The sequence below is a fragment of the Eumetopias jubatus genome, unplaced genomic scaffold (assembly GCF_037043125.1).
Source record: "Eumetopias jubatus isolate StellerSeaLion01/CBP00866 unplaced genomic scaffold, mEumJub1_p1.0 scaffold_7, whole genome shotgun sequence".
In the NCBI taxonomy this organism is placed as follows: Eukaryota; Metazoa; Chordata; class Mammalia; order Carnivora; family Otariidae; genus Eumetopias; species Eumetopias jubatus.
Genome location: NW_028274813.1, coordinates 30004016 through 30028629, shown reverse-complemented (window position 1 = coordinate 30028629; position 24614 = coordinate 30004016). Strand labels below are relative to the sequence as shown.

At 39.0% G+C, this 24614-nt stretch overlaps 1 protein-coding gene across 24 annotated transcripts in view; it reads left to right on the top strand.

Moving 5' to 3' along the window:
- SIPA1L1 (signal induced proliferation associated 1 like 1) overlaps positions 1-24614 on the top strand; it is a 466784-nt gene that overhangs the window by 195232 nt on the left and 246938 nt on the right. For 19 of the 24 annotated variants that reach the window (XM_088024540.1, XM_028087081.2, XM_088024541.1 and 16 more), the window contains one exon: positions 18410-18502. The exons of the other annotated variants lie outside the window; for them this stretch is intronic. The gene's annotated coding sequence lies outside the window, so the exon portion shown is untranslated. The remainder of the gene's footprint in view (positions 1-18409; positions 18503-24614) is intronic. 24 annotated transcript variants of the gene reach the window in all.

Genomic DNA, 24614 nt, shown 5'->3' with positions numbered 1-24614 from the left:
TTTAAATTGACAGCGGTAAACTCTCAGTGTTAGCTTTTAATCACCTTTCAAGCCAGTAGGTCAAGGTTGAGGCTTATGTTAAATAAATTAGAATAAAAACTATTCACTGATAAATCACATATCTTTGCATATTCCTATATGCCTGCAACTTTCCCCAGTGTTCTCTTTTTTCCATGCTGTGAAAAGTGGTAAACAAAATAAAAATATCAAGTAGCAGTATATACTCTTACAGAGGGGCGCCTGGGTGGCTCAGTCAGTTAAACTCTTAAGCGTCTGCCTTCGGTTCAGGTCATGATCTTGGGGTCCTGGGACCCAGCCCTGCATTGGGCTCTCAGCTCAGCGGGAAGTCTGCTTCTCCCTCTCCCTCTGATCGCTTTCGCTCTCTCTCAAATAAATAAAATCTTAAAAAAAAAAGATAACTCACAGAAGTTAGATGTAGACTAGTACATAAAAGATCTTTGAAAGCCAAGTTTGAAGCTTATGTAATCCTAAAAGAACGAATGCACAATCGAGTGGATGTTTCACTGTACAGCATACACAATTTAATTTCAACACAGTTCAGTAAATCCTTGTCCCATTCATTTGAGAACACTTACATGTGCCTTCGGTTTGTAATCAAATGTTATTTTGTTTCTTTTGTGTTGGGCCACTCCAGAAATAGGAAGGAAGTTTAACATGTGGCCCCTTCCCCCGGTACATACAAATGCCTGTTTTGGGTGTGTTTGTATGAAAAGACTCCCAGGTCTTCGTTTATATTCGGGAAAGAGATGTAATCGACTTTTAGACCTGGAAGGAGCCTTAGTTGCCATCTGTGTGTTTTATAGATGGAAAATGGGTGTTCACAGAGATCAGAAGTGTTGCCCAACTTATATTACTTTATGGTGTTGGTCCTAGGCTCAGTGGAGTTTGTGGAGATGGCATGGGGCAGCAGTATTGGTGCTTTGGGGAGAAACTCAGTAGTATTTCTTTGCCCGTTCAGGGACCTCAGTATTAACTATGTTATTTATCTTTTGCATTTTGAATATTTAGAAAATTAGGTATCGAAGGGGCTTGAGGCTAGAATTTTTTCTTTGGACATTCTTAAGCATGCTACCCCAAGTTTTTTCCTGAGAAGACATCAGAGAAAACCAAAACTTTGTCTGAATTGGAGTTTTATCATTTTTCTTAAATTGCAAAATAAGTAGTTTTTCCTTGAAAAGCATTTTAATAGCCTTTGGGTAAAACATTTCAGAAAATGCAAGGCAGCACCACACTTTCACCTTCTTAAGTGCTGACTTTAATTATGCCTAACTTCTCCTGTAAGGGCTGTGTCTTCTTTATTCTGTTCCCTACAGCTCTCAGCACAGAGCTGTATTTGCCTCTATTTCCCTAGCTGAATCCTTGGTGAGAATTACTTACCTTTCTTTTCTCTTCGGTGTCATTGTGAGCTAAGGACCAAAGGAAATCCCTAGAAGGATTGTTGGATATTTGAAATACAAAATTTCTTACTGATCAAAAATTGGATCACTGGACCAGAACCTAGGAATTTTGACTCTCATTTGTTGAATCCTTACCACAAGACAAAGATTCTCCAGATTCTTTGAGTACAGAGATGAGTTGACATGGCCCCTACTACCTTTAAGGACCAAAAATCTGGTAGGTGAGGCAGGTGGGTATTTAGGTGCAACAACTGAAGAATTAGAAGTGTTGAAGCCACGTATCTGCCCTTGATGTGTCTCGTTAGCAGTATGTAGAAGGATATGAATACCATGGAAGATAATAAATTTAATCACAAAATTATTAGTTTTTTTTTAAATTAAACTTTGTGTTTTAAATAGTCAATACATGCCTATAGAGTAAAATCCAAAAGGTTATACAGTGAACCTAAATGGCATAGATTTTATTCAGATTTCATGAGTTGTTCTACTAATGCCCTTTTTCTTTTCCAGGATCCAATCTAGAAATGTCATATTGCATTTAGTATGTATGCTTTTTAAAGTTTATTTTTACACAAATTGTAGCATACCGCACTATGCTTTCATTCTGTTCCATTCCAGTTTATGGGTGTACTTTATTATCCAGTCTCTTAATGATGGACTTTAAATTGTTTCTGATCTTTTCGATATTATTAACAATGCCTCTGTGGCTGTCCTTGAACTTGAGAGTGTACAGGTTTATACAGAGGGATTTCCAGGTTAAAGAATATGTATCTTCGTATCTGTGATAAGTATTGCCAAACTGCCCTCCATGGGCATTATACAAGCTTACACTCCCATTAGCAATGTATGCCTTTCTCCTTCTTCCTGCCAGTGGCATGTGATTAAACCTTTTAATCCTTGCCAGTTTCATAGCTGAAAAAGGGAATCTCTTTGTCGTTTTCCTTTGCATTTCTCATTATAAATGAGGTTGTATGTACTGTTGTGTGTTTAAGAGCAGTTTTTCTTTCTGTGAATTAATTGACTTTTGTGATCCTTTGTCCATTTGTCTGAGATAAGCTCTTTAAATAAAAAGAGAAGTTATCCTACTGGGTGTATGTTTTGTCATTTATGGTAACTCATGATGTATAAATTTATTATGTTTGGATAATCAAATTTATTTATGTTTTACTATATGGGATTTGGGTTTCATGTCCTCCTTAGAAAGGTCTTATGCTTTCAGAAGCATGAAAAATGTCTCCCACTTTCTTTTAATATTTTTGTTTTTTTTTTTAATGTTTAAGTTTTTTGACCAATTTGAGATTTTTTTTTTTTTTTGGTGTGAGTTGGTATCCCATTCTCTTTTCCATGTGGCTGCATAGTTGTGCCAAAACCATTATAGAGTAATTATTTTTTCTGCACGGATTTTAAATGTCACATTTTATCTTTTAGCAAGCTCTCGAAAGTATTTTTAGAATTTTTATTTTATCTTTTGATTTGATGGTCTATTCATGAACCAGTTTCATGCTTTTAAAATTATTAGGTATTTATAACACATTTAGGCAAGTTTTAAGCCTTGGTCTCCTTTATTACTCTTCTTTTTTGTAATTACTCTCATTATTTTTGTTCCTTTATTTTTCCGTATGAACTTGATTCTGAATTTCCAAAAGAATATCCTGTAAATCTTAGTGGGATTGTGATACCTTTCTGTATTAATTTAGATTTTTTGTTAAAGCATTGATCTTCTGGGAATTTGTTTTATATGGCTCAAATATTTCTCATCTTCTGTTTTTTTTAAAATATTTAATTTTCAAGAGATTTATCACTGATAATATAAAGGGCAGTCATTAATAATCTTACCTTCCTATCCCAATGAATTTATTGTTTCCATAGCTCACCTTCCATTTCCCCTCTGCTTTTGGTGATGCTGAGTCATGTTTTTGGGTCTTTATTACTTTATATTCTGTTATTGACACAGTGCCATGGATCCAGAAGGTAAATGTTTAAAAAACTCACCCATACTGCGGTGGGACCCTCACTAGAAAGTGGCTTTGGAGTATTTATTAAGATTTAGCATGTGTGCCTGCGTGTGCTGTAACCCTGCAGGTGCATTACTCAGCATCTTCCCTAATGACATGTGCGTCGCATCGGTGAGGGTGAGGAATGGACTCCAAAGGCAATGGCAGGCTCCTTTCTGTAGCACCCCGTATCACCCTCATTATCTCCTTTTCTTTCAGCCATTAAATTTTGTTGAAGATGTGAAATTTGGAGAATGAGTTCATAGCCCACGCTGAGCACTTTTAATTTGATTCTCTACTTTCCTTTTTAGTTAAAAAAAAAAAAATCTCTTCAACATAGTCATCCTTTAGAGAAACATGTCAGAATCAGCGGAATATTTTTTTTCTCTCAAACTGCTTAAATTATCACCTATATCTTCCCTCAATTTTGATCATTTTCCCTTTCCTTGTCAAAAATCACCGTGTATGATTTTCCACATCATATAAGCCAATCACCATCATGAGCCACGGTTCCTGATTGCACTGCCCATGGTCATTGTGTTGGGGACAGAAATACTCTCAGTTCCCTGTGTGTGGCTCTCCTCCTCCTGTTCCCATTCTTGCTCGTTTAGCATAAGGAATCCTATTCTCAAAGATAAGGTGGTCTCCACCCACTTCAGCACCCTTTTATCTCCTCTTTGTTCTTTTTGGGAGTGCAGCCTCTTCGTCCCCATTTTCGATCTCAGATCTATGCCCCCATATCTTTGAAATCTTTATTTCTATACCAGAGGATTCCTTCATTCAGCAAACATTTATGCACAGTGTGGTGGTGGGGGGGGGTCATGATTGCTTCAGTACCCAATAGACCTGAACCAAGATTGCATCAGAAGACAGGAAATTGTTTAGTGCAGAGTCCTAGGCAAATAACCCCTTCATTGTCTCAGCAGCACGCTGAAGGGAGAAGGGAGAGAACCATCTGGTAGCCTGGGAATCCAGGGCAGCGGGGAGATAGAATGGGAGTGTTTAAGGCACACTGCATGGGTGCCCAGGGCTTGGGTCACGCTCCCACGTGCTTCTCTCTGCAGCGTGCCTGCCTCCCTTTTGGACCAGTTGGAAAGCCGTGGGCTGGTTACTATGGGAATTGATGGGTGCTTCTGGCAGTGAGAGAAGGAAAGTTCTTGGAATTGATACAAAAATCCTAGGAGAGCAGGGTTTCCCCCCTTTTGGCTTCCCTGCTCACTGTTCTTGGATTGGATGAACAAACTTGATTTTAGCTTGGGGAGAGCATTTCCAAAGCTCACCTCTGGCATCCTAACAAAGGTTGGGGGGGTCCTCTCCCAGGCAGACTTCACAGAGGACAGGGCAACACAAAGGAACGCCAGTTTGCCCGACGAGTTTGTTTTTGCAGTTGGCTCCTCACGCTTCAGGGAGCTCAGAATGAAATTCAAGCTTCTGTTTCTTTTTACACTGTCCCGGAATGTGCCACAGACAAGGAGAGGGGAAGTCAATATTTAATTCCGGAATCACGACCTTCCCTCCTTCCTCACTACCATTACCCCTCACCAGAAGTGGGGGGGCACATTCAGTGTTTGTTACAGGTTTGCTGATTCTGAAATGTCAGAGATAGAAAACAGATGTTTTAATGAAGTGATACCCACATTGGAAAATAGCGAGTTCAAAATATATTTTATAAGTCAACTTTCATTAATCTGATTAATCAATAATTTAAAAAAGCTCTACCATTGTGTATGCTAGTTTATTTTTATAACTAATGAATATGGAATGTAAAGCATTGATTCGTTTTTCTAAGAAAAGTATTTGGCTTGAGGAGAGAAGAATATTAAAGTATCATGAACATCAGAAAGTTCAAAAGGACAGAGTTTTCCTCCCTGACATTTTTGTTTCGGTTCGCTGTTTTCTGTTGTTTCTGATTCTTTTAACCATGAATGAAAACCTTACTCAGGGAAAAGCTTTTCTTTTGATTTTGAGAGATTTTGTTGAATTCCTCCTGTAGGTGGTAGAATGTTGTCTAGATCTATTCAGACCTTGACTTTGGGGTCTTAGAGCTGATGAATCACTTGGCAGAGCAATCATGCGATGTTAGATTACCTCATGATTTGGATGATGTAGTTCTAGAAGCTTTAGCTTTTTAATTCATTTAATTCCCCTTTCTGTGGTAGGGAGGAGGGGCTGGAAAGGAAGGCCAGTCCCATAAGGCCTTGTTCTCCTTGAGCTTCAGATCAGGGGAGTAAGATGATTAGAAAAGAAAAGTATATAGAGGAGAGTGTGGTGCTTTGTGTTGGAGATGAACTGATGCACTGTGGTGGTCACTGCAAAGTTAAGCGCCCTTGCTGGGGAAGCCCCAGAGGCCTTCCTAGAGGCAGCCGCTGTCTAATAAGTCACAAGTATTACAATTTGAATTGGGTCTGAAAGAATAAGCAGCATCTCAACAGGTGTTTTCCTTTGTTTCTTCGCCTCAGAATCTCTCAGGGTCCCCATTTTTATGGGTGTGCTTCGCCTTATACCTATGAAGCACTTCACACCTAAAAATACTTTCTAGTTTATGTATTTATCAGAGTGCCAGACAGTCTAGACTTGGGCTGTAAATGTGCCACTGGATGGAGGAGACAGGTGACTCCCATGTGATACTGTGACAGAAGGGAGCACAGGGTGTGGTGGGAGCCCCAAGAGAGCAGGGCTGCTAACCCTGAGGACGGTGGGGGCGCCGGGGCCCTGGGCATGGGAGTCCGAGCTGTGCAGTGGCTTCTTGACACTTGTTATTCCACCAGATAGTGGGAGCTCCTCCCGGTTGACCAGTGAGAAAGCTAAGACTTGTGGTGGGTCAGTTCCTTTTGCAGGGTCAGTCCGTCCGCAGTTGTTAGCATTGAGACTTGAACCCATGGTAGCAGTGTTGCCCAGAAACCCCTAAACCTTACAGAGTCGTTCTTGTAACCCCCTGTGTTGTTCAGATTGAGGCAAGTCCCTGCTCACGGCGCAACTTGTATGCGGCAGAGTTGAGATTTCAATGATGTTTTTTCCCAAAGCACATACCTTTCCAGGTAGAGAGCCCACCCTGTGGAAATTCAGCAGAAGGGGCACTAACAGAGGCTTGGGGAAGAGGTGGCCCTTCAATTAGGACAATAGGGTGCATGTAATTTGTAATTAATAGGCAGTTTATCAGTGGGCACTGAATGCAGATGGAATATATGAGAGAAGGTGTGGAAAGAAGTAAAGTGACGGGTGTGTTATGTACGAGAGGATAGTTCACAGTTTGCCTGGAATTGACTGGTGGAGTGGGATGGGGGAAATGAATTGAAAAATCAGTTTGAAACTCACTCGTCTAGGACTTGGAGTGTCTAGTTAGAGAATTTGGACCCTTTTTATCTAGTTATTGAGAAACCCTTGATGGTTTTGGGCAGGTGAAGGTGGCCGATAGGATTTCTTTTTCATATTGACATTTAATTTTTTAACTTATTTATATCTTTGAATGAAATTGAAATTATTTCTAAATTTTTTAAAAGATGGGGCAAGGAAAGTTAAGATTCAGTAGGAAAAAAATAGAAGGTTTACTCTCTAGGAAAGATCATGAAAGCTAGTTGTTTTGTGGACTATAATTCTGATTATATGAATTTTCAGAATCTTGTCAGCCTGGTGAGTTCATGGCTGTGAGATGTGTGGAAACATGGTATTGGTGTAGATCTATTTGAATAGTGGAATGTCTATGACTTATTTTATATATATAGCCACTAAGTCTGCCCCAGATGGAGGTTATTTATGGGCCCATTTCAGATCCAAGGTCCTGCAGGGGGACGTTTTCCCATGGCATATAGGCTGGTAAGCAGTTAGACAGCAGCTCTGTGTGGCCTTTCCTGGGCTGGCTTCCTTTGTCCCAGGAGAGAGCCAGCTCCAGCCAGACCTCTGGTGGCCACTGTCCTTGAATCATTGGCCAGAAATTCCCAAAGCATTCTGCTTGAACTTTTAGCCAGCCAAATTATTTATAAAAAGACAGCCACCATACTGCTATTTGGAGAGGATTATAATTTTATCCCTCTTAATAAAAAATTTCTCATTTGTTGGTAATCATTGGAAGGAAAAGATGTGTTGCACATTTTCTCTTTGAGCCCAGAGGTGGTGGTGGCGCAGAAGGATGCTGTCTATGCAACTCCGGCGGCTGGGTGCTGTGTTCGTCTTTTCAGCATTGTCTCTCCGGGGCTGAAGGGAGTGTGTGTGGGACACAGTGAGTCTGCACACATGCTTGTTGAGTGAAAGTTGTGGGAATCTGGGGTAATTGTTCCTGTGGAGTAGCTATTGTAGTTGATGGAAAAACTGGTTGTGTTTTTAATTCAGATGCTCTTCTCCCCATTCTAGAGGTTCTGTTAGAGATAAAGATTTTTAAATACCTTTTGATACGTTGTTTCAGAATGTTAATAACACTTTAAAATTCTTTTAAGAGAAAATAACCAAATAGAACAGGAGCAACTAAAAATACCAAATCCTGTAGGCTAATTTAAAAACTACAGAAGGTGTATTACTGGCATGCTATCCCATTTAGAGTAGGGTCACTACTCTAAATTAATACATCTCCTTTCTAGCCAGAATTTCATTCTACTTGGCTCAGAGCCCACAGTGTAGATGCAACTACAAGGTTTGCCAAAGCACGGAACAGTAATAAGATTTTTTTATCCCTGGCAACTTGGAATTTATTTTTGTAATTCTAGTAATTAATTATGGAAAAATGTTATTAACATTTAATGGAAAGTTGAAATAAATGTGTATAAATATTAAGTGACTTGTTTTCTGATAGAGTGATAGCAAAATACGAGGAAAAGGTGATTATTTGAAGATTCGATCATCCTAATAGAGCCTTTGTTTCTCTGACTCCTTACATTTTCTTCTAGATGATATAGCATCATAATATTGCATGTTGCCCACTGAAGAGATTGTTGGAATATCCTTGGGACATCATTCATCTGGGAGCCAGTTTATAGTAAAAAATCCTGAGATTTGATTTTTATACTGTAAGAAATTTCACAGTGGTCGTTCTGTCTCTGAAAATATTTAGACTTTCATAATTTTGTTTTATAATTTTGCAGCCCAATATCTAGTGTGATGGAGGTAATTGATAACATTATACATAAGGCCTTAGTGGTATTCTGGATGCTGTCTGCTGTTGTCAATACCTTTTTTTTTTTTAAGATTTATTTATTTGAGAGAGAGAGAGGGAGGGAGAGCGTGAGTGGTGTGAGGGGCAGAGGGAGAGAATCTTCAAGCAGACTCCCTGCTGAGAGTGGAGCTGGATGCGGGGCTCCATCTCATGACCCATGAGATCATGACCTGATTCAAAATCAAGGGTTGGATGCTTAACCAACTGAGCCACCCAGGCACCCCTGTTTTTAATATTCTTTATAAGGACATTATCTTTTAGGCTAATCAGTATATCAGTTTTGAAAACTGGTCAAATTTAATCATTGATAAAGAATTTTACTTTTTTATACTTGTTGTAGTTTTTTGTAATCCTTCTGATGAGCTTTTGAATGAGTAAAGATGAAATTGATTTTCAAACAGAAGCCACATGCCAAAGTGACACAGAGGATGTTGCCGATATTTAATATACTTGAGGTGATTTATGCAACAGAACCCTTGGAAGACCAACAAATATACTTGCAGGAGCCCTTCCTTGGGACTCTCTATTAAGACTCAATGATTTTTCCTGATGGTTACAATCTTGTTATGCTAAGCAGGGTAAGTAGAATAATTTCTATGTAGAATTTAGATTTTTAAGACCAAACTGAGCTCAAAATATTAAATGGCACATACATATATCTGTAGTTACAGTTGCAGCAACCCCTGTCTTAGAAAGGAAAGGGGGTCAAGAGGGAGCACTTCCATGCAGTAGTGCCACACTGTCCCAATGATGACTCACTCTTGTCCTCCTGCGGCAGAAAATAAGACCCCCTCCCCCAACCCATGAGCTCTAGGAGTCCATCTCTTGGCACCTGGCTAGGTGGGAGGGAAAAGAAGAGCCTAGAGTTACACTTTTTATCTCTTGGACCCACAGGAGATAAATAACGTGAAATCCAGACAGTCTTGGACATATTTTCCTTTGGTTATCAGTTCCTGTCCAGGCAATCCTATTATAGTCATTAAAACAAAACAGAACAAGACATTTTTGAAGGTTAGATGTCAGTGGTGTTACAAAGTTCTGGTTTTGTGTGTATGTGTGTGTGTGTGTGTGTGTGTGTGTGTGTGTGTGTGCAGATACTCTGAACTGGGGCTCTAGTTTCTGCGTATACTTAGCCAGGTGCATCAGGGACAGAGCCAGGTAATTCATGTTTCTGAAAGTAATACCCATGGGCTCCTGTTAGGTGTCCAGAGCCTTTACAAATGGTGGGGAGCTATGGCCCTTTTCAGCCCTCTGTGGACACAAAGAATGACTTCATTTACTTCAGTGGGACTAGTATAGAACTCTCCATCAAATTAGAATTCATTCTGAAGTGTGCCATTTAGTACTTTTCCTTGGGGTTATAGGAAAATGTTTTGAAATCAGAGCAACTTCAGAAGACATAAGTCTAAAAAAAGTCCCAGACTCTCCTGAGTGTAGTTCTTAGAATGGGGAAAGAATATGCCCCAAGCTTCTCAGTGCCTGAGACTGTTTCCCATCCACTGTTCCCAGGTTGGTATTTCTTTGACTCATCCTGGGAGATAAGGAGATGTGATTTTTTTTTTTTTTTTCGCCCTTGGTCCATGTACTGTGCCAGACTGTGAGAAACAAGGCTGACCTCGTTTTCTCTGGTTCCTGGAGAAGGGTATTGACATTAGGCATCGTTGAGCCAGACCCTGGAGGTGTGTGCCGCCAGCTCCTTCTTCGCGACTCTAGACTTTACCCCCACATGCTGTCGAGTTACAGAGTTTCTATAATGTGAGGGGATTGTGAACGATGCCCGTAGCTTTGGGAGACTTTGAAGAAGGTGATGATGGTCCTTGCCACTAAAGCCTGGAATGGGGAGCTGCCTACACTTGTTCTGTGCCCGTAAGAGCCAGTTCTAAACATGGAGGCACCTCCACCCCAGGGCCTGTTGGCGCCCAGAGTTAGAAGGCTGAGCGAAAGCTAGTGGATGCCAGATTTAAGTATAAAATACTTGTGATGGGAACTTTAAAAATGGGTTCATATTCTACTTGGGGAGAGAAAACTTGTTCATATGAAATAATGATGGCTAGTGGAAGGCAACATACAATCTCATTGCTTCATTGATAGTTTTTATTTATTCCAAGGTTAGAAAGAAAATCTGTGTACCAAGCTGAAAATATGAGTAGGAACTTTTGACTTCTGATGTCTGAATGCGGGGGCCGAATGCGGGGGGCGGGGGTGGGAGGTAGGTTAGAGAAACTCTGTTCTTTAAAAAGTGTGACCTCCTCCATGTTCCCTGATACGTAGAGGATTCTCAGTTGCCTGGTGCTTTGATGAGAGTCTAGGATTAGAATCAAGTTACAGTCTTCCGCCCCTTTGGAGAAAATATTTGTTGATCATTGCCTACCCTATGTATTAAGGAAGATAAAAAGTTTTCCCTTATCTCTTGTTTTCTTGAGATGAGAGGAGAGAAATTATCAGCCTGAAGCTGAAGCTGAATCCTGTTTATCTACACTGATTACTGTTTCTTTCTTGGGAAATTTGTTTTAAAACCAAATTAGGTTTTAGCCTGGCTGAATCTGTCCATACTCAGCTGTGAATGGGAGAGACTGACAGTCTCTCTCTGATTGGTTGTGCTGGTGGTTAATCAACTAAACGCGTATGTGCTATATGGAGATATGCATTTGATACTAATATTAGTATAATTATCTCTTACTTTAATGTAAAACACTGATGAGTGTAAAAATCTCTGACATCTGTTGATGACAGATATTTCTTATCTGAATTTCTATTGCAAAACACATTTTCCCTCCCAGTTATTGTAGTTGTTGTGCCAAACAAAATAACTAAAATAGGTATCAGGTAACTTACGAGAATTTTCAGTTGAAATCAAATAGTTTTCTGTGCCTTTTTGTCTGTTTTAAAGACTTCCTCTTTGTTGATTAGGTAAGTCATGGGTGCTAATTTTAGATAATTTGGAAAATAGAAGGGGACAAGAAAAGAAATCCCCATTTATGTTCTCATATGGATATTTTCTTAATTAAAATATTCAAATGATATCTGAAAGAGCATTTGCCAGTCAATGAGCTGAGTAGATCCTACAGATAGAGATGGCATGTATTTAGAAAATTTCACAGGACTAGGGTCGTCTCTTTGGGGTTTGTGAGCTTACAAAACTGAGCACAAGATGAAAATGGTGCCAGAAGCTTTTGTGTATGTGTGTTTGAAGTTGTGGAAGCCAGAATTAGAAACTTCACCTTCTGTTAACTTTTACAATTAATATCGTAGTGAAAGGAAACTTTGTAAGACGTAATGAAATAAAGAATAAAGCTTGAAAATCACTTTGTTCAGAAGTTCACAGCTGAGATAAAATGCAGCTTAGATCCTCTGCACCGTGGTGCCTTGCGGTGCCCCCAGTGAGCCTGCGGTGCTGTGGTGTAGTCAGCTTTCTCAGCACTTGGGGATTGCCTTTAAAATTGACATAAAAAAAAAAAAAAAAGAGTGACGTCAAATACTTTCCTCAGAGTTCTGACTATTCTGCCAGTGCAAGGCTCCAGGGATGGTATTTGGTGTCACCAGGTAGTGGAGAGTTTACCATGCTCTTAATTTTTTTTTTCTTCATTAGAGTGATGTCCAGAATATTCATTTTATGCCCATAGTTATTTGACTTAGGCCTCATTGTGGAAGTTCCTTTTTCTCCAAGGTGTGTGGAGGCCCCTTGGTCAGTGACAGAGTGCGTATGACACTAGCTTTGCGTTCTCTGGCTAAAGGTGCTTTCTTGCGGCCCGCAGGACAGCCCTGGGAGGAGGAGGAGGGTGCAGCAGGTAGCCTCGGCCCATTTTACACGTGAGGAAGCAGAGGGGTTTGTCTAATGCCCTTTGACTACGCATGGCAACTGCCATTCTTCTTTCTCTTTGTGCTCTTTCCTTTTTTACTTGGTTACCTTTCCACTGATAATAACAGCAGCCACACTGGTGATTATAATAAGAATCAGAGCTGACTTTTATTGATCAGTTGCCACGTGCCAGGCAGTGTTCTGTGTGCTTTTACGTGTATTGATTCTCACCTCACTCCCAGGGAGTAGGTGTCACCTTCTTTTTAGAGATAAAGAAACTGAGGTACAGAGAGGATAAGGAAATTGCCCAAGGTTTGTAACACTTAGGTGATAATTATTGCGAATCTCAAATGAAAATATGTGAAATTCTAAGCAGGTTCTAAGCTCTCAGTAAGTGATAGTAGTTATGATGATTAGAGCGTGTATCCAGTTATTTCTACTTATATGTCTCATCTTCATTATCCATTGAGTTCATCGAGGGCAGTGGATGTGTCTTACTGGCTGCTATAGCCCCAGGGCTTGGTCCAAACTTAGCACCTTGCTGATACTCCTGCTGAGTGATCCTTCCAATGTGTGGACCGTATTTCTCTCAGATCTTAAGCCTATTTTTTAATCTTAACAATATGTATATGGTGTGTATGGTGTGACTGTATTCTGGGGTTTAGGACTTGATACCAGTTTTGCTTTCTGTCATCTCATTGATCACCTGGTTAATCAAATCATCATGCTTAATCTGCATAGATTGGTGATATATTGAACCCAGAGGGCCTAATACTCCAGCCATCTGCTTCCTTGTCCCCCATTGCCCCAGGGGCACGTCTCCCTGGGACTGGTTGTGTTCTGAGGTATTGACACACTTGAAATGGCCTTTGTGCTAACTCTAGCCACTGGAATTCTGTATTTTGAAGAGTTGAACATTTAAAACAAGTATAACATGAATTTTCTAGTTGAGATAAAGAGAACTTTCCAAAATTGGCTGAAAGAAGTGGAATTCGGGAAGTTGAAAATGTTTTTGCATTAGGATGTTCTGTTTCCTTTGAACTGTAGCCAGGAGACTCTTCATAATAGCCTGCATTTAAAATCCAATTGTAAAAAAAAAAAAAAAAGTGACAACACATTGTGGCTGTTTACTTGTCTTGTTTGTTGTTAGGATGGGAGAACAGGCTAGTACTATCCGTGGGGTGTTTACTCTTTGAGTCAGCCTATTCCAAGGTAGGAGTGTTTCTGGTGGAGTCAAGATTGAGTGACTTTCTCCGTGGTTGAAGCCAAAGGGACCCCAACAAAGCTGCTGCTGTTTTGATCCTGGGGTTTTGATCTTCTTTGGTTTGCTAAAGCCCTGTTTTAAATTGCCCTTAGTAAGCAAGACACTACCTTGCAGGAAGGAATCAGGAAATTTAGATTCTAATTGTGGTTTCAATTCTGTAACTCATTGTGGATGATTTGATTGGCTGGAAGAGAAAACTCAACTTGGCTTTTGTTTTTGTCTCTGAACAAATGGAAGTTAGTTCTCTTAAGGAAGGGTAATTGAGATAATGGCTAAAATTCTACCTGGTAAGTAACTTACTCCTATGTTCCTAGGGAGTAGAATTTAACCTTTGTGGGTCTCTAGGGTATAATGAACATTAGACCTGAGGCTACACTTCTGGGAACAGGAAAGTCTCTAGGTCCTTATTTTTGTTCAGATATAGAGTACCTGGAAGTCACGGTGATTTTTTTTTTTTTTAAGATTTTATTCATTCATTTATTTGAAAGAGAGAGAGAGAGACAGCGAGGGAGGGAACATAAGCAGGGGGAATGGGAGAGGGAGAAGCCGGCCTCCCGCTGAGCAGGGAGCCCGATGCGGGGCTTGATCCCAGGACCCCGAGATCGCGACCTGAGCCAAAGGCAGATGCCCAACGCCCTGAGCCACGCAGGCACCCCGTCACGGTGATTTTAATAGCAAACCAGGAAATACCAATATATCAGTTCCATCTTAGGAACTGTGAATGACTTTATTAGTAGAAAATGACCATGTATGTGAAGTCAAGTCAGAAGCACTGGCTGGCTCAGGTTTGAAGGTGAGGTGGAGAGCTGTCTCAACTGAGCATGACTTTTTTGTGTCTTTGTGGGGGTGCCAGTTTCCTGCTGCTCGCCTTTCCTTCCTTGTTCTGCTGTATATGCTTTGTTGAAAAACCCTCTGTCAGATGCCAGAAGATTGATGAAAAGTATATGGGAGAGAATCTTAAAACTGAGAAAGTTTTCTTTCGCCAATTTAATTTGTTTCGCGGACAGGGAAGAAGACGTCTGTTGTCTTATTTTTATCAGGGGACCGTATTTCTCTCAGATCTTAAGCTTATTTTTTAATCTTAACGATATGTGTTCACTGTAAATAACGTAAGCAATAAAAGAAAACTTAAAAAATAAGGTAAAAATCAAAGAATGAAGTAAAAATCACCCAAGGCCTAAACCTAGCAATGTATTTTAACGTTTTGTTAAATACCCTTATATAATTTTTTCATATACATGTAATATAAAATACATATATACCACTTCTTATTTGGTTTTATATTCTATTATATTTCTGTTTGGGGACTTTATGGATTTTTTGGTCAGTCCTGTACTGATGTCAGTAGATTTATTTCTCAGGGTACCCACATACAGAGAGAGAGTATTTTCTCCAAGACTTTGTACCCATTTATGTGAAATGCTCTAAAATCTTTGTAAGGAGAGGCTATTAACTAAGCAAAACCTTAGAGAAATTATTTATTCTGGATAGCTAAGTTTTTCATGTAGTGAAGTGTAAACTAATGATTACTAAGATTTCTTAAACAATATTAATGAAAAAATTTCCAGAGTTCTTGTACACTTTTAGCATATTTGAATGTATACTTTGGCCCTGGGGATTTATTTCTAGGAATTTGTCTTCATGAAGTAGAGAACACGTACAACGTATCTGTACCATGGCATTCACGGCAACACTGCTTATGAAGGCGGACATTTGGAAATGATGTGCAGTAATTTATGGCTGTATTCAATACTGTATATACAACAATGCATCCATAAAAATTCACATCCTAAAATATTTGAGAGAAGGGAAAATAATCATGGTGTAATAAGAGAAAAATGCATGTTAGGAATTGTACACAATGCCAACTTTATGAAGAAAAAACACTCTATTTTTCCAAATATATTTGTGTATTTTTATGCTTACATAAAATACATAGATACATGCACTCATGAATACCTGATTTTTTCTTATAAATAAAAAGTGTAATATGCATATAGAAAAGCACACAGACTAAGCATTTGACCATTGATCAACGTTTGCAAACTCAGCACACATGTATAACCATTACCTAAATTAAAAATTAGAATATTAGAAAATTAGAATTAGAATATTATCAAATTCCAGAAGCTCCCTCATATTTTCTCCCATTTCATTACCCTTCCTCACCCCAATAAAAGGAAAAGTAACCATGGGCTAGATGTGTCTGATTTTGAACTTTATAAAAATGGAATAATGCGGCAATATACTGCTTAGTCTGGCTTCTTTTGCTCAATATTATATTTGTGGGTATAACAGCTCTGCTCTCCCCATGTAGTATTCTGACATGTAACTATACTGCAATTTATTTATTTACTACTGAACATCTGTTTTTTTTTGTTTTGTTTCTGGTTTGATATGTGTGTGTGTGTGTGTGTGTGTGTGTGTGTGTGTGTGTGTGTGTGTGTGTTTCTATTTTTGCTATTATAAAATGCAGTGCTGTTATGAGCCTCGCTGTATTTGTTTTTGGGGTACCTACGTGTACACGTCTGTTGGGCATCTGTACCTAGGAGTGGGTTACTGAGGTTGGATATGTGTTTGCTCATTTTTAGGAAATAACACAGAACCTCTTAATGTAGTTGTACCAGTTCACTGTTGCTAACAGTGTTGGAGAGTTCCAATGGCTCCACATCTTCACCAACACTTATTTTTTGGTTTTTACTTTTAGCCATTCTAGTGCGTATGGACTGGTATCCATTGTTGTTTAGATTGCGTTTTCCTGAGGACTAGGGAGAAAATTGCACTTTGATTTGAATCAGTTCCCTTCTGAGGAAATCTTATGTTACTAAATCTTGGGCTAATCAGCTTCATTTCAACAGGAACAGAACCTGTGATCTTCCTCTGGCACTGAGGGTGTGTTGTATGTACTCCAGGTTCTTTAATTTCTAGACCCAACATTGATTCTGCTGCATCATTTAAGTGGGGCAATCCCTAATAGATACAACTTGTCATGCATCCAAATTTTGCTGCTTGATGATCCAATTTATTGGATCTGTTTTCTATTCTGTATTGAGTGAATGTTTGAAATTGTGAAATATTTCAAGTTACCTATTCATTTCACATCATGACTGATTAAAATGTTGGCCAAAGAATTCAATTTAAGAAATCCAAAAAGAAAAACTTTGTGGCTTTAGTGCACTGATTTTCTTTAGACCAGTATATTAAGAATGACTCATCCTATTTTATTCAGAGTAACTTTTAAAAGAATCTTACTCCACAGTAGAAAATTGCAAGTAAATTTAATGCAGGGGGAAAGTGCATTTGGGACTTAAGGCTGGGTCTAATTGCTACATGGAATATTTGGAGAAGAATGGTAATCCTTCCTAGCTCTTAGAACTAGCATCCAGTTCCTAGCTTTTGGTATTAATTTTTTTTGGATTATGAAACTAAGAGATCCTTGAGTCATCAAATTACTGGTCTTAGAATAGAGAGACTTCAAGGTAGAACTTCGGCCTGCCATCTTGAAGTAACACTGATATTGAGCAAGTCTTGTGTAGCCAGGCTGGATGCCAGGCATCGTCATCCGTGTTTTCTCATTTAACCCTCACCAATAGTGCGAGACAGGGAATGTTATACTTATTTCAGATGTGAGGAAGTTGAGGTTGAAAAAGTCTAATGGAGGCCACATCATGATTGAGGGTGAGTGGAAATTTCCTAACTCTGATTTTACGATTATGTGATGGAAAATTATAGTATTTAGGGCCTTTGGTTTAACTTGAACAACTCTGTCGATTCTTTAGATGTCCTGGGGGCACCAGTAATGTATAAAAATGGAGTGGTAGTGTTTAAATCTCAGTTGAAGGCCAGGTAGGATATTTTATGGAGAGAGTTGTTCTTCTAGCTTCATTCTTTCTCATACTGTGTCAAGGTTTTCAAGCAATCATCCTGATTAAAGACACATTTTTCAGTAAATATAATATCACCAGCGGCGGTGGTGAAGTTAGGGAAATTTATGGTTGAGCTTCAATCTTAAAGGAACAAAAGCATACGTTTGTTAATGTTTATTTTGAACCCTGCAGCTCCTGCAGGGCTCTTTGTCCTAGGTAAATCATATATGAATCTGCTCCCAAGGAACCAGAGTTTTTTATGGATGTGTAGGAAGGCAACCTTAATATGAGGTAGAAAGGGAAACTGGTAGGAGATAGTTCATTGCGGGCAAAGTGCCACAGGCATTCATAGCAAAAGACAACTTTCAGCTGAAGCCTATCAAGAAATGGTCTCTGGAGAAGGTTGTCTTGGAACTACCCTTGAAGGGTAAGGAGAATATGGGTACCTAGAAATTGGTATCTGGTTGGGGGCAAAGCCTCTAGAGAGTTTATCTTTTTATAACTCTGAATAAATTATGCTAATTAAATGAGTACTGTAAATAAAATTTAAGAAATTTACCCTATCAACAAAAATGGTATGTAAACCATTAATGTTTAGGATGAAGATTAGGCAAAGCCCCTTTTACTTTTGGCTCTGGCCTCGTCTGCTTAGCGTTACCCCCAGTTACTACCTTTTTCTGCCCTTTCACTCTGGAGGTTCGGAAATGTGTGCTGCGTGAGACAGGACATCCTGGGCCATGCCTCTTTACACTTTTCGTAGATGCACTTTCCCTGCAGGGATTGCCCTTGTTATCATGTAAATATTTGGCAGAGCCTGCCACAGAGTAAGAACTTGTTGGTCCTTCATGAGTGGAGCACAAATGAAGAATTAAATGAAATAGAATGTTGTGCCTTTTTACTAAGTTCATATTTTTATCGTGCACAGGTACTTGCTTGGTTAGTCACAGCCTGTCCCAGAAAGTCATTGTAGTGTAACTGCATCAAGCTGGCTTACAAACAAGAGGAACCGAGTGTGCAGGTTTGTGACTTTACGTGGAAACGGTTTTACCCTTGGCTATGATTGTATGTGTGCCGTTGTTTGGTCCCGTGAATGATTGCCTGTAATGGTTGATTCCAAATGATTGATTTTGTTTTTTCCCTCATTCCTTTTCTTAGTTTTTGGACCAGAAGGAAAGGAGAACTTATTCCTACTGCCTCTACTGCTAGTTTAAAGTTTAAAATTCTCTTGGCTTCCCACAATGTTGTTGGGACAATGGGAAAAAAAATTCCTAAACTAGAAATCTTTAATTGCCATTTTTTTGTGTGATGAAATTTGGTTCTTTTACATTACAGCCTTTTAGTAATTCCAAATTCTTACTGAGGAAATTTTAAGTTAACTCTAACAATAATAGTTAACCATTATTGAATAATTTGTACTTAGAAATTTGCTAGACTTTTGCCTCCATGATCTCATATAATATATCTCTACATCATCCTGTGAGATATTGACCGACATCTTCATGTTACCTGTAAGGCTAAACGATTTTGGCAAGGTCTTATCACTCATATGTGGCCGAGCTGGGATTTGAACCCCATATCTGCCTGCTTCGGTGCCTGAGCTACTGTGTTGAATTGTTCTTCCCTGTTTTTTTCTGTGTATTTATGCTTCTCTCCTCACATATTATGGTGATAGGATGTATCCCTGTTTTAGCTTAAAATAACATACTTTTAGTTATCACTAATCCTTTATGTAACAATATTTGTTGATTTCACATCTTTGCTACTCTGGTCAAAACTCTTTCATTTACTGTGGTGTTAAAGGTACTTAGAAATCGTGTGGTTTTTTCTCCCCCCTTCACAGCTAAAAAGGGAATTATTTAGCTTTCACATGTGGTATCCTTTTTTTAACTGGCAGTTTAGTCCAAACAGGTTCTAACACTCCTCTGAGACAGAGACAGAACCCTGGAGTCTAGATACTTGTTTTGCTAATTTGCGTGAAATGCGTGTCAAGTCACTGTGTGGTGTAACTGTGCCAGAGCACAGTGCGTGGTTAGCAACAGAGCACCCCTTGTACACACGCGGGCACATCGCAGAGAGAAGGGTAAATCCAGTGACAAAATACAGGTGCACATTCATAACATGTTTAGATTCGCAGTAGAAAAACTTGCCATAAAACCATAAGAGAGACTCTTACAAACTGCAGGTTGCTGGGGGGGAGGTGGGCGGGAGTGGGCTAGGTGGGTGACGGGCAGTAAGGAGAGCACTTGTGATGAGCACTGGGTGCTGTATGTAAGTGATGAATCACTGAGCTCTACTTCTGAAACTGATGTGACACTATTTGTGAACTGGAATTTAAATAAAAACTTGAAACATAAAAAAAAAAACACACCCTTGCAGTAAGTGTCAAAAATTCTTATTGTTACAAGAACGTCTACATTTTAAAAACATAAAAACATAACTATCAATTTCATGTCCTGTAATGCTACAGTGGGTAACTGTTTATTATGTATTGGTCTGCCAGTGCTTGTGGGATAGGGTGGTATGCTTTACCAATCGAACATGTCTAGACAGAACCAAATGTATAATTATATAAAATCACAGTTCAGGGATTATGGTTGAAAAACTTTAATAATTGTTGGCAACCATGTACCATTTTGTATTACTTTACATCCTTATTTTCTTGGCCTATTGCTGTAAAGGCGTTAAAGTTTATTTTTAGGCAGAACAGAAAGTGTCTAAAGTGTGATATGATATGAATCTAGTTTTTTAAGTAAAATATATTTTCCATGCAAATACATAGGTTTCTTGATTTGGATAATTGAATAAACCTAAATAAGAATTAATTGCTTCCAGCATTAAATTTGGGTAGAAGCTTTTTTGAAACCAGTGTAATAGGACAACAAAACTGCCACTTTAAATCCAGATTTCTTTTAAATGTGCATAGACTGGTGCTGTGTACAATGTGTTTTGTATGAGTTCAGACTGTCCTGGCATCTGTCTAGTTTTTATTTCCTGTCTTCTCCCTCAAGTAGTCTTCTAGGCAGTCTTAACTGCTAACCCTTTATTCTTCACAGGAGGGAAATTTCCAGCATCTCTTCTTCCGCTATTGAGCTGTCCCCTCCAACGCAGGCTGTTACAAACAAGCTACAGTGGACATTTTATTATTGAGTGTAGGAGTTCCTTATAGAGCCTACATACCAGTCCTTCTTTTTTAGATTTGTATTTTGCCATGATTTCCCCCAAGTTTTTTTTTAACGAACTTTTGATAATCAAAAGTTCTAAATAGGATTAAATCTAATGTGTCCCTTTAAAAAAATGGTTATTACTTTCTGTGTCTTTGGAGGCCTTTGCCTACCTCCTCCCCCCAATCCTGAAATTTCTTCTGGAAAGCTTCATGGTTTTAGCTTATGTTTAGGTCTGTGATGCATCTTGAATTCACTTTTTTTGACATGCTATCTTATTGATATTCAGTCTTTAAGAGAGATATTACCTCTATTTTATAAATGAGGATTTTGGCAACCTGAGAATTTGGCACTCTAGCCGTGGTGCTTAATAGTAAGTTTGATTTATAATTTTATTTTTTAAATTTTTTATTTTCTTTAAAGATTTTATTTATTTGACAGAGAGAGATACAGCGAGAGAGGGAACACAAGCAGGGGGAGTGGAAGAGGGAGAAGCAGGCTTCCTGCCAAGCAGGGAGCCTGATGCGGGGCTCGATCCCAGGACCCTGGGATTATGACCTGAGCCGAAGGCAGACGCTTAATGACTGAGTCACCCAGGTGCCCCTGATTTATAATTTTAGAACCTTTTGTGGATGATCATAATGAAGCTATATTGTAGGTCATGTCTGTATATATCATTTTGCTCAGAACTTTTTTTTGAGACGTATCTTCATTGTCACAAAAACATTGTTACTGACGAACGAATGTTCTTTTGGTGACTGGGTTCATTCCCATAATGAAACCAGTGATGTTAAATGCGGAACAAGACTGCAACCTTGATGTGCATGTATTTCATCAGGGAGAGATGTTGTGTTTATGTACAAATGTCCGATGAAGCTGCCTGGTGTGATTTGTCTGTTAAGAGAATCATCTTGTGATAAGAAATTGAAGTGAAACAGGGGTGCTGGGTGGCTCAGTGGGTTCAGTGTCTGACTCCTGGTTTCAGCTCAGGTCATGATCTCAGGGTCGTGAGAGTGCTGGGTGGGGAGTCTGCTTCAGATTCTCTCCTTTTGCCCCTGCCCCCCTCTCAGGTGTGCTCTCTCCAAAATAGATAAATCTTAAAAAAAAAAAGAAATTGAAGTGAAACAATCAACATGATTCAGTTATTTAACCTGGCCTAATTAATTGTTTTTACTAGCTATAGTATGGGGCTCAACTCTGCTGTCAGGTTTTAGTTGTCTCAGGGTAATCCCTTATTCCTACCATTTAAGACCTCTCCTCTGACACTGGTCACTAGTACCCACATCCAAGGCTCAAGAGAATGTTCTGCAGTTGATGTGTCATGGAGGATATATGTTTTGGGTGTTTCCTAGGTGTTAGCTGTGCTGCAAGCATTATCTTTTCACAACAGTCTCCTTATAAGCAGAAGTAAAGAAAGATGTTCACAGTACACACTTGGGGGTGGCATGTGGGGGAACACACTCTAGTTCTCTAGGAGAGCTTCAGAGTGGTGATTTCTTCTAAGTCCTTTCATGTGCCTGGGATGTGAAGGTGAGCAGGACAGGGGGAAGCAAATGTTACTCTTAAAGGGAGCTTCGCTTCGTCATTGGGCTGCCATCCATTAGAATGTATGATTAAGCTCATTTGAAGCTTGCTGTTTACTGGGGAGAAAGGCTACTCTTTATTTTGAGCTGAGCAGATTGAGCATAACGGAGACTGTTCAGACACATCACTTATGGGCACTCAGATTCCACTGCAAAACTGGTGTTGCCCTTGCTGCTGATCGGGCTTGTGTCTGTGTAAATAGCAAGGGCAACTGGCCAGGTTCACGGCACCCTTTTAGAGTGGCCTTCTCACTAAGGAAACATTAGCTTCAGCTGATAACTCTCAAAGAAACTAGGACAGTTCTCAGGCTGCTCTTTATTTGTACAGATAAACAATGGGTGTTAATGGAGCCATGCTGAAAGCAACAGTAAAAAAAGCCACTATGTTTTAATTGTATCCTCTTAACAAGGTTATGTTAATTTTTTAATCTAAAAATTATGACTAAAGTAGAGATTTGTATGCATTATGAACCAAATTAAATACATTTTCTTAAATAATATTTGTTTTGCATAATGTTTGCTACTCTTTCTGATTAAAATGGATGTTTATAGTCTCAAGCATGTTGACCAATTAGTTTTTACGAGCTGTTCTATATTGTGCACAGGAATCAAACTTAATGGACTTGTTTATTTGTTCGTTTGGTATATTTTGAGAACAGTTTTCTCTTTCGTATTTGTTCTTTCCATTTTGATTGAATGAAGTTTTACTGAATGCTTTTGATCTATGAATCGGTTACTGATGTATGTAGTAGTTAATAATTTTAAGGATATAAGTGAAACTGGCTTTGTCTTATAAAATGGACAAGGTTTTAGAACATTTCTACAGAAAAATTTTCTGACTGCTTGGAACAACGCTTTTAATTGTCATGTGAAACCAGCCATTGATTTCACTGCCATCTCTGTGTCTAGATTTATGTCAGCATTAATTACAGTCAGTAGGGGATTCTTTTGAGTCAACACTGTGTGTGGGCATTTACAGATGCACCATTGGATGCTGCTATGTTTAAGTGAGTGTTGACTATTATTTATAGGTAAAGAACTCTCTTGTCTTTGTAGATATTAGGTTATCTGAATCAAGTAATATTTGCTTAGCTATTTATATGTTAATATGTTTAAAAAGAAATTTCTCTATGAGGAGGCATTAATCATTCACTATTTGTTTGATCAGATGATGACACTGACATTCTATTGTATAACCATAAACTAGCTTGTCATGTTTAATGCCAAGAGCAGATGCACTTCCTAGTGTAAACAGCATGCAAATCCCCAAATCTAAATGCATTATTTAGGAGCATATTAAAGTCTTTGTATTTTTTGTGATTTAAAAAAGTAATTGTGGATTGCTTTTGTGTCGAATTAAAAAAAATGTGATTGCTGCCACAGCTTAAAAACTGAAGAAGCAAAATCTGGCCCATATGCTTTCAATAAATGTGTTATTCTTAGAGACTATGTCATGCATAGAGGTTTAGTGCATTAAGTCTGGAAACAGACTTCCTGGATTCAAATCTTACCTGTACCACTTACCAGCTTTGTGATGTTGGGCAAGTTACTTAATCTCTGTGCTTCAGTTTCCTCCTTTGTAAAATAGTCATAATAGCAATAATAGTATGTACCTCATAGGGTTGTTAGGAGGATGATATAAGTTAACATAAATAAAGTGTTTAGGGCAGTGCCTGGCACATCTAAGGACAAATGAGCAAGACTGCAAAGGGTGAAATAGGTAGATATGTGTGTTACAGGGGCTTCTCCTACAATCAGTTCCATTTCCTTTTTTTTTTTTTTAATGATTTATTTGTCTGAGAGAGAAAGAAAGAGAGCCTGCACAGGTGGAGGCAGAGGGAGAGGGGGAGAGAGAGAACCTCAAGCAGACTCCCTGCTGAACCTAGAGCCTGACCTGGGGCTTGATCCCATGACCCTGAGAGCGAGACCTGAGCTGAAATCAAGAGTCAGACGCTTAACCGACTGAGCTACCCAGGTGCCCCTTCAATTCTTTTAAAATAAGTCTGTGATGTCCTGATCAGTCAATGATATTTATAGGATGACTTTCATGATAAGTATTATTCTAGGTTTTCTGGGGGATACAAAAGGAGTAAAAGGCACAATTCCTACCTTGAAAGCTTGCACCATATTTAAATAGGTACCCAAAAGGAGATAAATACAAATGAGTGTTACATAAATGAAAAGGTGTGAATCTTCAGTAAAAACAGAGGGGATGAAGAAGTATAAAAGGTGAATTTTGACCTTGGAGCATGGGAAATGTAAAATCCCATCACAAAAAAAATCTCAGCTTTGTGTTTATGAGACCCACATAACTTTATGGAAGCTCATGATGTTCATTGTTCTCTTGCAGAAGTAGTCATTTGTCTTAGATGTGTTCCCCTGTTTT